At 37.3% G+C, this 12,920-nt stretch overlaps 1 long non-coding RNA gene across 1 annotated transcript; it reads left to right on the top strand.

The window, feature by feature from the left end:
• The first annotated feature begins 2,363 nt into the window (after positions 1-2,363).
• On the top strand, positions 2,364-5,196 carry LOC125779617 (uncharacterized). The gene is made up of 2 exons (XR_007423405.1): positions 2,364-3,859; positions 3,922-5,196. It is a non-coding gene; the product is annotated as an uncharacterized LOC125779617 (long non-coding RNA).
• The last annotated feature ends 7,724 nt before the right edge of the window (positions 5,197-12,920 follow it).

Here is a 12,920-nt window from a genome sequence, read left to right as displayed (position 1 = left end):
AATTCGCTGAAAATCTTGATCACCTTTATGTACGACTATTTATCGATAAATTTTTTTGACATCCCCATTGAAAACGTATTTGGTGTATCTTGATCCATTGAAGACAACTATACTTTTTTGTTGTTTTCTTTGTTGCTTTACTACTGCATAATGTGGCAAGTACGAGTAGAATGAGTAGTATTTGCCTTTAATGATTTTTCGCATGGGCTAATCTCTTCCATGTGATCTAAATGGAAGTATTCTTCTAAGACACCATCATTATCTTATTTGAGCTCACCTTTTTTAAGTATATTTTTTCCATGCTTAGAAACTGCTGTAATGCAGAAGTGCGAAAGTGGCCTATGGTGAGTGGGTCTGGAAGTTGTTGTTTTAGTCGCAGTTGTACGACGTACCGACCATTATCTGATCTAGTAGTTGTGGCTTTGTATCTTCAGGTGTTGTAATTGAAATAGGGGGGAGTTCTTCTAACTTCCAAAATTATCACAATTGTGAATTGAAGTTCTCGTTTGAGATTTCCTTAACTTGAGTTGTCATTGAGGTAACTGGTTCCGTAACTAGTCCATTCAGTATCCAACCGAATACAGTATTTTGAGCTGGAAGGGTGTTTGAACACCTTCTAGTATAATTAATGCCTAATAAAAAGTTTATTTGACAGGGGATTTTGCAGTTGGGGTCTGCTAGCTTTGGGTGTATAACCTTTTGTCAATCCATGCTATTTTTATGATAGCTTGGAAGCATGTAGGTAAGTTGCGGTAAGACTTTAGCTTCTGCTTGAATGCGCTTATATGCTTGGGGGGGAATTAGGGTAATGAGGCAGGTTTTATTTGAGTTTTGTACTACGCTTCCGACCATTCCCATAATTTCAAAAATTTGCTTGTTTTGTTGGCCTATTCTGTGCCCTAGATGCTATGAATGATCGTTGGGATCCTTGGTTTATTGCGGCTCTGAGTTTGAACAGTTCTCGTCGATGTTTGACGGAAACAACTGCTATAGGTAGTAGCACTCTACTTTGATTCTCACTGTGTAGCGATTGTGATTTTTTTGTCTTCGAGCAACATGTTGTCTCTTGGCAAATATTGGGATTTTGTTTATCGGGAGATGCAGTTGCAACTAAAGCCGTGGTTCTATTTGAGAAAGCGCTACTTTGGGGTGTATTGGGAAAATTATTAAAGTGTACCATTTAACGATGCCTCTTGTGCCAATAGACGCAATTAAATGTATTTTCGCAATTACTCAGACTATGAACATGGCTCAAACAGTTTGTGCAGAGTGTTTTTGACCTGACAAAGTTGTTTCTTTCGTTAATGTTTAATTTTTTTAAACTTCTCGCAAGCTTTAAGCTTATGCCCTCCTGTATATAGTTCGCATGGCGCATGTTTATTCCGTTCAGATGTAAACGATTGTGTTTTGAAAAAGCTACGATTTAAGTTTTTGTAATTTCTAGCTTGGGATCTAATGAAACTTCGATTTAGGTCACAATTTCACATTGGGTAGTTAAGAAATATTTCATTTGCTGCCATGTTGGGCATTTTCTTCATGCTGAGAGCGATTGCTCCTACAAAAGCAACGATTTTTCTGGTAATTCCGCGGAGTCGATAAAACCGACAAACAATTTGTAACAATGGATTAAAGTTTTATGAATCCTTCACTTCTTTCTTTCTGGAGTTTTGTAAAATTCATTAATATCGACACTTGTTTGTCGACTAAAACTCTTTCATTCCTACATGTTTCTTTTAGCCAAGCGAAACTTAAGTTTTCGTCATTAAGAGCGAACTGTTTGACTATTACGCCCGCTTGACCTTTGGATACAAATTTTTGCGCTTGCGATAATTTAGGATTGTTTATGTACACGGTCATAAACATGTCCCGGAAGGAAGGACATTGTTCAAAACCTCCATGAAATATTTCTGTATCACATGCTGGCACTTAAAGGTGAATGCCTGAACTTGCCTCTTGGACTTGTGTTTGTAGCAGCTCTTCTCTGGGATATGGATTATGTGCAATTGAATTTATTAGTTTTAATTGATCAGAGATCATGGCTTTTGTATCTTCATACTGGTCTTAGTAATTTTCGTATTTAGCGTAAGCCGAGGTTTTGAAATTTTCAGGTAGATCTGAATCGTCAGTTTCTACAATGGCGTCATATGCCGCTTGGAGATGTGTCCAAAAATTGCCAATATTTTGATTCTTGATTTCTAGTACTGATTCAGGGTTATCTTGAATCGGCGAAGATGAGAGTCGAGTACAGCACATATTAAACTGTCACTCTCTGATATAAATTTAGCGTACGAAGTATCTTTACCCCGTTTTTGTTTTGTAGCACCTTGCTTCGATTGTGTAGATTCTGCCAGTGTACACGGACTTTTTTCGTAAAAAATCATTTTTGGTATTTTCAGAAACGTATAAGATTTTGATTCCTTTGAATCGTTTTTCATTTAGATGAAAGGAAGTGATATATATACATATACGAGGGCTGTCTGATAAATAACCGACCGAACCATGATGCAGGCGACTTTTTCAAATTTTTTTTGTTTTTTTCTACATAGTCTCCTTGTAGCTCCACACACTTCTCCCAGCGATGCTCCCATCTCTGCAACCCTTCCAAACAGAGCACTGGAAATGTTCATGCGCGCACGTTTGTGGTCTAGCGTAAGCACACGCGGCACCCAACGCGCGGACAGCTTTCTCATGCCCAAATCTTGGTGACAAACACGTTCTTTTGACATCTTCATAGTCTCAGCTATTTCCCTAACTTTAATCCGGCGGTCGTCTAGTACCAATTGATGAACTTTAGCGATGTTATCGTTAGTAGTTACAGTTCTTAGACGCCCAGGACTTTTATCATCTTCCAAGCTCCTGCGACCACGTTTAAATTCAGCTGCCCAAAATTTTACGGTGGTAAACGATGGTGCAGAGTCACCATACACAGAGTCCAACTCATCTTTGATTTGTGAAGGCGTATTGCCTTTCAAAAATAAAAATTTAATTACAGCTCGATATTCAATTTTTTCCATTTTGGGGAAATCACCGAAATAGACTCACAAAAACGACTGTCAACAGATAATTGCGCAAGATAAAATTTTGAAATTTTGGCGAGTAGTTATTATAATATGCACAATTTGAAGTAGAAACTTTTTTTTCAGATGTGCCGCTAGCTTCACGTTGAGGTCGGTTATTTATCAGACAGCCCTCGTATACTTGTATATAATTTTTTCTTTTGATTTCAATCAAACGGATAAATTGTGAGAACCGTAAACTCTTTCACGTCGATAAGAGCTTTAATTTCTGTTAAAACTAATAAATTACGCGTTTTTCAGTTTTAGCGGTCGCGCGGATGTATTTACATAATTTTGTATTTGTATTTACTTGAATTTTGTGAAATCGATTAATTTATTTTTATTGAAAATACCCAAGTAGTGTATAAAATCAGAGGCAGATTTTCAGCCTTATATGTATGTAGTGTAGGGCTGCCATACGTCCTGGTTTACCAGGATTTGTCCTGGTATTGCACGAATTGTCCTGGTGTCCTGGTCAACCCTTAAATTGTCCTAGTCTACTGTCAAATTGTCATGTATGTGAATAAAAAAAATGAAGAAAAAGCTTTTCTTTTTTCAGATTATTGTTAGAGCGGATTCACACTTGTCAAGTACTTGAAAGCAAGAGAAATTTCCCCTGCTTCTCACCCCTCTCATCCTATGCGAGCAGAGTTGCTTTCAAGTACTGGACAAGTGTAAATCCGCTATTATGAAAAAATGTTCATCGTTAGGTTAATCGAAAATCGATAATGAAATTTGTTTCTTCTCTATCATATTGAACATATGATTTATGCATTGCTGAGGAACGTGGATTTGTATCGCTCGTAAGTTTTTCTATTTTTTTGTTTAATAAATTTCATTTAAATGTTATTTCATTCTTCTGTAGCAAATGCACAACAGCTGAATGGTCGTATATGAAAAAAGGAAAAACTGATGACACTGCGTATTGCTCGATATGTGGATTTGACATTAAAATTGCAAATGGAGGAAAGTCAAGCATTCAAGATCATGTAAAAAGTGCTTAGTGCTTTCAAAAATAACAATTGCTTCATGTTCAAAAGATATTAGTTCTTTTATGGTGAAGAAGAATACACAACTTGAGCATTTGATAAAGGTTGCTGAAATCACAAGCGCCTACAGAATTGTAAATCATCATCAATCATTCAGCTCCTTGAATTGTACCACAAAACTGGATGCCGTATTATATCCAGATTCAAAAATCGCCGCAAAACAATCGAACGCCAGAATAAAAGCAACAGCCATCATAAAGAATGTTTTGGCACCACATTCAGTTACGGAATTCACTAAAACACTAAAAGATCATGTTCCATTCTTTGGAATATCTACCGATTCGGCAATCGAGCACAGAAAATGTTCCCCCTGATAATTCATTATTTTACGGAGAAAGGGTTGGAAAAAAAATTATTAAAAATACAGTCATTGCCAAATGAAACATCCGAAACAATAACAACATACTGCATCGATGCACTAAAACAGCTGATATTCCACCAAAAAATCTTACTGCTTTTGGTGCAGACAATACAAACGCGAATTTTGGGGTCAGACAAAGGAATGGCGTAACTAACGTTTTTTGCAAGTTGAAATCCGAATTGGGTCGAGAAATAGAGGGCATTGGTTGTTCTGCTCATATCCTCCACAACACTATTTCACGTGCTACAGATGTACTGTCAATTGACATTGAATCTGTTGTTTTGAAGATATATAAATATCAAAGAATTCTTTGAGGTTGAAAAAAGAGCAGCGAAAGAAATTACTGACTTTTTTAAAAATCCGTTTGCAGAACTATATTTTACATTCATACACAGCCAAGCATTTGTAATTGAGAAACAAATCAAAAAAATTGAAAAGCGAAATATTTCAGTTATGGAAGTTCAATTAATTTTAAGTGAAACTATATGTGATGTGAAAGACAGATTTGAAAACAATTTTATTGGAATTCAAACACAAACAGTTTTAAATAATTTAAAGAACAGATGTTTGAATGATAAAGTTTCTGATTTTGAAAATGACGTTAAAACTTTTTTCACGACTTCAATTAACTACTTAGAGGATTGGGTGTTCCCCTTAAAAAAGTATGCAATTTTTAATTGGATGACATTAAAAAATATACCTGAATGGACTGACGTTCCAAAAACGATAACTCATTTACAAGAAAAAAATATTATTTTGTCTGATGAATCCTTCCAAGAAGTTTCATATCTTAAGTCATTTTTAGAGATAAATAAAGAATATCTAAAGGATAAGGATACAATTAAAAATGGTTATATTTTTTTGAAAAAACTTCTGAAAAGGAGCGAAAAGAAAATTTGTTAAAGATAGTACAATATTTATACGCAATGCCCAGTCATAATGCTTACGTAGAACGTATTTCACAATGGACCAAAGAAAGAAATTCTTTAAATATTGATACATTAGAATGTATCATTCAATGTAAGTTTAATTTTAATATGACATGCTATGAATTTTACAACTATATCAAAGAAAAAACTGAAGTTTTGCGCAAAGTTCAAAGTTCAGAGAAATACTAAGACTTATAATAGTCTTTTTTCGAATACATGTTTAAGTGAACTGTTAATTTTTTTTTTTCAAATTAATGTTTGATAAATTTATCAGTAAAAAAAAATTTTGTTTTTTTTTTTTTTATAAATGGGAAATTTTTGGGTAAAGTGTCCTGGTGAGCGGAGTCAGAGTTACGGCAGCCCTAATGTAGTGCGAAGCGAAATTGATGAAACAGCTGTTCATACATGCGCAATTATATACGTATGTTAATTCATCCTAATTGTGGTGAATTCGCCAATTCTTTATTTACTCTGAAAAGTGGTTGAAGTGAACAAAACGGGTGAGTGTGTGAAAAATACAAGCCATAAAGAACGACAGACGTGTGAAATAATAAAGGATAAGAAACTGACCATGTGTTTGCATTTGAACTTCTCCTAAACGGATGGACCGATTTTGACGAAATTTTGTGTGTATGTTCAAGGAGATTTGAGAATGGTTTAGATTTACAATTTGGTCCACTGGAAAATGTTTTTAAACTATTTTTTCATTTTTAATCAATTATTAATTTTGGAATGTTTGACTGATAGATGGTGCTACCAACGCAGTATCCAATATTCAAACCTTAAATTGGCGTAAACGTGCATTAAACAAAACGATGCCAAAGTGAAAGGCGACATCTGTGGATCAAGTTTTTATATTATGGACAGAGTTCGTTCTTAAGTAATAAATTGGGTGATTCAATACATCTCTGGGTAGCTATAACATTTTTTTCATACCTGCTAACTATTGGAGGGGGTATCTTGACAGGCAATTTAAAATTGCAAAAGGTCTGGCATAAAAAAATAGCGGCATAACTGAAGTGTTGATAAAAAAATTTGAGATATACAGAAATCTTTTCGAAGCATTGCACAGAGCAATACAATATTTAAACGGGAACGATGAATACATATATGCGTACAATTTCAAACTGATCCTTCCTGAAAAATAATAAAATTGCTAAATATTGGGAATGGTAGAATAGAACTGCAATCAAATACACAATGCAAAGAATTAAAACTGGCTCATTTATCATTCGATGAATAATATACCACGGGCATCCCAAAAGACTGATGCCATAATCTTGCTAGCAGATTTTTTGTCTTTCCACGCTTGAGAACCGTTTCTTAATATGCAGTCCACTAGGCTGACAACCGATTGGACTTCATTGATTTCACTGATGCACAGCCCCAATTCAATTACCCCAAAAACCAATTCTTTCTTAACGCACGAAATGCTTTTTGATTCATTTTTGTTGCTTCATCAAAAATGCGATTACTCCTTAAATAATACTTATAATCTAACTAATAGAAATCATATACATAGATGGTATTAGTAGTACTACCTATGTATCAGCCACAGTAAAACATAGGAGGGTCCTCTCGTACATATATATAAAAGAAAAAAACAAAGAAATTTACAAAAAAAGAAATACATTTACATATCCATATACATATACATAAAAGAAAGTCGTGTTAGTTACACCATTTATAACTCAAGAACGGATGAACCGATTTGGCTGAAAATTGGTGATGAGGTAGCTTAGAACCAGGGTAAGGACATAGGATACTTTTTATCTCTTTATGCTGAGATTCAATACAATTCATAAATACAAAAATTATATTTTAAATCATAATCAAATTTGTTCAAACTTCTTGTAAGAATCATTTGAAAATGATTGGTTCACCAAAAATGCTATATCTTCTTAACTAATAGTCATAATCTTAATAATAGAAATCATAAAGATGGCATTAGTAGTACTAACTATGTATCAGCCACAGTAAAACGTGGACGGGTCCTCTAGTGTATATGTTGACGCCGCCCCGCCCAATTTCTTTTGCCACGTCTGTATCGGCAGAGCAATCTTTTCCTTTCTTGTTTTTCGAAGTTTTAATTCGAACGCAACTAAACACTAACTAAAAACAAGTTGCGGCCTCTCTTCCTTTGCGCCATCTCACCGATCCAGACGTAAGTGTGTTTCCAATTTTTTTAATGAAATATATTTATTATAAGAAACTTTTTGGTTCTTCTTCTTAAAGTGAAAGTGCATAATTTGCCCGATTTAGCAACAGGCAAGTTACAGCCAAACATATTTTGGATTTGTGCTCTGCAAGCTATAAGGCAATAGATTGGTTAATTTGTGCATAAGTTATAATATGTACAAAACCAATTGCGCTGTGTAAAGTGGAGACCAAAACTTATTTCTGGCACTCTACCCACAAAATCAACGCACAAGACTGCAGGTAGTATTGTACTTCATTTAAGTACAATAATAAATACACCTAGCAAATGCACTGATTATTTCACTTATAAAAAACACACACTGTTATTCGAAAAAAATTATAAATTTCTTGGACGCGCAAACATCGTCTGGAGCGTCAACAATCTCTCGCGGTTTTTTTGTTTTTTCTTATGGTTAATTTGAGTGTCTAGTCGCTCAACTCTGCCTTTCCATATATTGCTAGAATAGCAATAAAGGCAAGCAGCAATAACGCAACTGCAGTTTCGCGAGTGCCAAAAAAAATACTAAATTACAAGTGAAGTGAGCGACGGCAAGAAAGCCAAACAGCTAATCAAGGCAGCAAAGTGAGAGCAGCACAGGCAAGCAGCAAAGGGAGAACACCACAGGCAAGCAGCAAAGGGAGAACACCACAGGCAAAGCGGCAAAGGGAGAGTAGCAAAAGCAAAGCAGCGTAGCAGATATCCCAGAAGGACAGAGTAGTGGTGAAATCGAAATAGTACGAAAATGACCCCGTGAACAAAGTGAAGGTGATTAGTTGATAAATCAAATAAGTGCTTGTGAATTTTTATATGTATTTGTATTTGCATTTAAATAAAGCAATTAAGCACAAATCAATTTTGTTTGTGTACTTAGTCGAAGACTAGGCGTGCAAGTGCAATTTGGGAAAAATACTTTGAGAAAATACTTCACTAAATTTATTAATTTTTTGTTCTCTCGAAATTTCACGCTTCATAAAGAAACAACGCACTGCCTATCATCAACTCAAATTGTAGTTTGTCCGTGATTGGTGCTGTAACTTTTGAACTTTTTGCAACATATTTGCAAATATTTTTTAAATTTTAATTTCAAAGTTTTAGATCCGATTTTGTGCAACATTTTGCAGTTCCGGTTCAATTTTCGAACACAATGGAAGCCATGAGAGCATTGATCACAGCTGCAGACGCTCTACTGGAGTTTGAGGAGTCTTTTACTCCAACAGCGGCGTTCAACCAAAGCCCAACTTCAAATTCAACAGTGATTCAACCTGAACGGTTACAACAAACTGTAGAACCCGTGAGGTATTCCATCAACCTTCGAAAGCGCCACTGACGAATGATGGATTGATGGATTCGCATTAGCTTGGAATAATTTGTTGTGTAGATATGAAAACAAGCGAGTGCTTGTCAACACACAATTAAATTTATTGTTCAAGCTCACGCACATTTCAACAGAATCTGAGACCGAACTCAGAAAATTACAGCGGGAGATTAATAGCTGCATTTGAGCTTTACAAATACATGGCATCAATATAGATAGCTGGGATGCCATATTTACGTATTTGTGTTCTATCCGACTGTCGGACTATACACTGTCGCTTTGGGAACAATCTCTGGATTCGGATTCAGAGATTCCAAAGGGGGTTGAGTTAGACAAGTTTCTAACCAAACGGGTTAAAACGCTAGAGAGAGTATCAAACCTCAAAGGCGAGTTGGGTACTCAACCCAAGATTAAGTCAGCTGATGGTGAAGGTCGGATACCAACCTTGCAGTCAAGGATTGGATCAATTCCCAACACGCCAAGACAAACAATATTGAATGCAAACTGTGCTCATCTCAATCGCACATTTTGAAAACTTGTCAAAGATTCATTGAGATGCAGCCTAATGCACGATTAAATGCTGTCAGAAAACTCCACGTCTGCCTAAACTGTTTATCGGACCCACATGAAGTCAAAAATTGTAAAAGTATGTTTAATTATAATAGATGTAAACATACACATTACTCTATGATTCACAGGGGTCAGAGTGAGGGTATCTGATATCGGATATCTGAGCTATATCCGACAGCACAGACTCTACTGAGATTTCTACTAAATCTCATGTGGCCTCTATTAAGGCCAATGTTTCAAATGTGCCTACCAGTAGAAGCATGCTCTTAGCTACAGCCATGGTGAACATATGTCACAACGAGAGCACCTTCACTGCCCTGCCCTGATTGATTCGGGGTCTGAAGCAACCTTCGTAAGCAATAGTCTGCAAAAACGCTTAAATCTGACAAGCAAAAGGGTCAGCACCCGAGTTTCAGGATTAAATAATACCGTGTCGTTGCACAACTTATGGTGTTCGGTTGGATTATAACAGCTTCCGTTCTCTCCGAAGAAACGAAGATAAATGGCAAAGTCGACAGGCAAAATTCAGCAACAACTCAACGACAAACACAAACTCAATTTTGTAGCGAAAATAATACTAATTTTATATTTAAACAACAACAACAAAATCAGCAGAAGCAACAGCAACAACACAATAGAAATCAGCGTGATTCATTTGCATCGCAACCAAAGACCACGGAAGTGCTACAAAATCACCCCCAAATTAATAATGAAACATTCATTGGCAGAACCAGAAATCACTGAGAGTTCGCTATCATTAGTAAACTAATGGAAAAACTTAACGGCTTTAAGGCAGCACCTTCGTCAGAGATGGAAGACCAAATATTTAAAGAAACTTCAGAAACAAAAGAAATGGAAACATTCCTAACAGAAAGTCCAAGTCAACGACCGAGTGGTAGTTCGTGATGAAAATGTACCTCCAAATGAATGGAGCTCAAGCAGGATCAGCAAAATACATCCAGGGTTGGACCAACGAGTTCTAGTAGTGGACACGCAAGCTCAACGTGGCTTAATTTCTAGGCCTATAACAAAGAGTATAATTTTACCCAATCAATGTTAATTTTCACACCTTAATAATCTTCCTTTTCGTTTAGGGAATTAATGAAAATGACGACAATCAACTGCCCCATAGCCATCTACTTCGCTGGTGCCCAAAGTTCCGGCAGATGTCCCAAAAGTTAGGCTGATCCACCGATATTGCAGCAAACGTTGCGGCAACCCACACGATGCTTCATGGCATCAGTTCAGACGCCGAAGAACAAGACGACGATGTCATTGAATTGACATGGGCACAGCAGGTCGAGGCAGCGGAAAAGAAGGAAAATTCATTGACAATTGGCACGACTGATTCGGACCCCTATCAACCATGTAAACCAGCGTCAACAGTCAAGCATCCGAAAGAAAGCTCTGACCAACGATGCCTCTCCCGCATACCACACGCCCAAGATCGAGCCAGTCTCGAGTCGTCTCGCCGACTTCGTCGTGCTAGTAACTTCCTTTCGGATTGGCGGCATGGCAACAATCGACTGAGACTCGATTCGTCTCAGCGACATTGTCTGGAGCGAGCGGAACGACATTCGAAGCGAAGGCGTGAACGAGACACACGTCGTCAAGCAGATGCACGCCGTATCATCAAGGACAGCCACGCAGCACTACCTTGGCAACAAAGACTTGCGCTGTCAGCAAACGCCTTAATAAGTGTTCGAACTGCAACGAGGTTCATAACAGTGCGTTCCGTGATTAGCCCAGTCAGTTCAGCCATTGTTATCCTCGCCTCCACGATAGCGCGATTGCGACTGCGTACGCATGCACGTGGAGACAGCCGAGTGTGCGAACTAATGCTTCGGGACAACCATGGTGGAGAAATCTCCGTGAGTGCCCAAATACAACATCGTCCGTTACCACCGACGCCAACAAGGTCTCTGGAAGACCAAATATTTCAACACTTCCGCAACATAAGACTGGCAGACAACGAATTCCACAGGGCAGCGCCAGCGCCGCGGGCAGTGGGTCAAATCATCGCACAAAATACGACACTGGGATATATAGTATCCGGCGTCGTATAATATTAGCACAATAAAGTGCACAGGCTGCCAACACCTCTTACATTTACCGCCTACCCAGGATCGAGTTAGACTCGAGTCGTCTCGCCGACCTCGGAAGGTGGTGACTTCTATACAAATTGACGGCATGGCAATGACCGACTGAGACTCGATTCATCTCAGCGTCATTTCCCGAACCGAACCAGACTCGATTCGTCTCGTCGGCCACGCCATCTGCAAAGAAGACGTGGAAAAGGATGTGCAGGAGCCAGTTAGTTATGTTAGTTTTAAGTAATTTATTGTAAACTGCATTTGCAGTAATACTGCAAGGCGGGGAGAATGTTGACCCCGCCCCGCAAAATTTCTTTTGCACGTCTGTATCGACAGAGCAATCTTTTCTTTTCTTCTTTTTCGAAGTTTTAATTCGAACGCAATTAAACACTAACTAAAAAAAGTTGCGCGCTATCTTACTTTGCGACAGCTCACCGATCCAGACGTAAGTCTGTTTCCAATTTTATAATTAAATATATATATATTTTAAGAAACTTTTTGGTTTTTTATTTAATATTTCTGTGGAATAAACTGGCGCCGAGCTTTTCCAAACGGCCAACCACAATTACCGAAAGAGCCACACCGTGCTCCACCACCCGAATTATAAGTGTAAGTAGTGTACAAAGTGTAGAAAATTGAATAATAAATTTAAAAAATTAAAAATCTTACATTAAACAGTGCAGTGAAGTGCATATAAATACGTAAAACATACCTAACATAAAATAAATACAAATAAAATAAAAGTAAAAAACCACAAACATCAACAACACAACAAATTGGCCCGCCGGCGTAGGAAGGAAAAAAATGTTTTACACCTTTTCTCAATTTAACCCCCAAAATCCCTGAGGGCAATTAGAGGGTATCAATTCCACCTTTGATTTTTATTATTATCCTTATATATAAAAAGTACGTGTCACGTTGTTTGTCTGCGATGGACTCCTAAACTACTGAACCGATTTTAGTAAAATTTAGCACACTGTATCCAGTTTGAACCAACTTAGAAGATAGGATATTAAAAATAATTCATAAATAAATAATACATTGAAAGTTCTATTAAGCGGACAGCTCTATTAATTGGATAGAAAGGCTGGTAGTCAAACATTGAGAAAGCAGCCTTAAATTCTTTATTTTTTGCAATGAAATTTATTTTTATTGTATGAACATGTTCAAAATTAAACCTCAAGTACAATCCCTTGCATTCTTATACCTGTATTTTCACTTTATTGAAAAGTTTATAATGGGCGAATTCCGATCGTACTGACAATGAAGACGAAGCGAGGGTATGCCGCCGGGGGGCCGGGGTGCATCGACATCAGCCTAGTACAGGAGCCCTAGGTCAAGGAAGAC

Source organism: Bactrocera dorsalis, chromosome 6, assembly GCF_023373825.1.
Source record: "Bactrocera dorsalis isolate Fly_Bdor chromosome 6, ASM2337382v1, whole genome shotgun sequence".
NCBI classification, from domain to species: Eukaryota; Metazoa; Arthropoda; class Insecta; order Diptera; family Tephritidae; genus Bactrocera; species Bactrocera dorsalis.
This window is presented reverse-complemented; position numbering and strand designations above follow the sequence as displayed.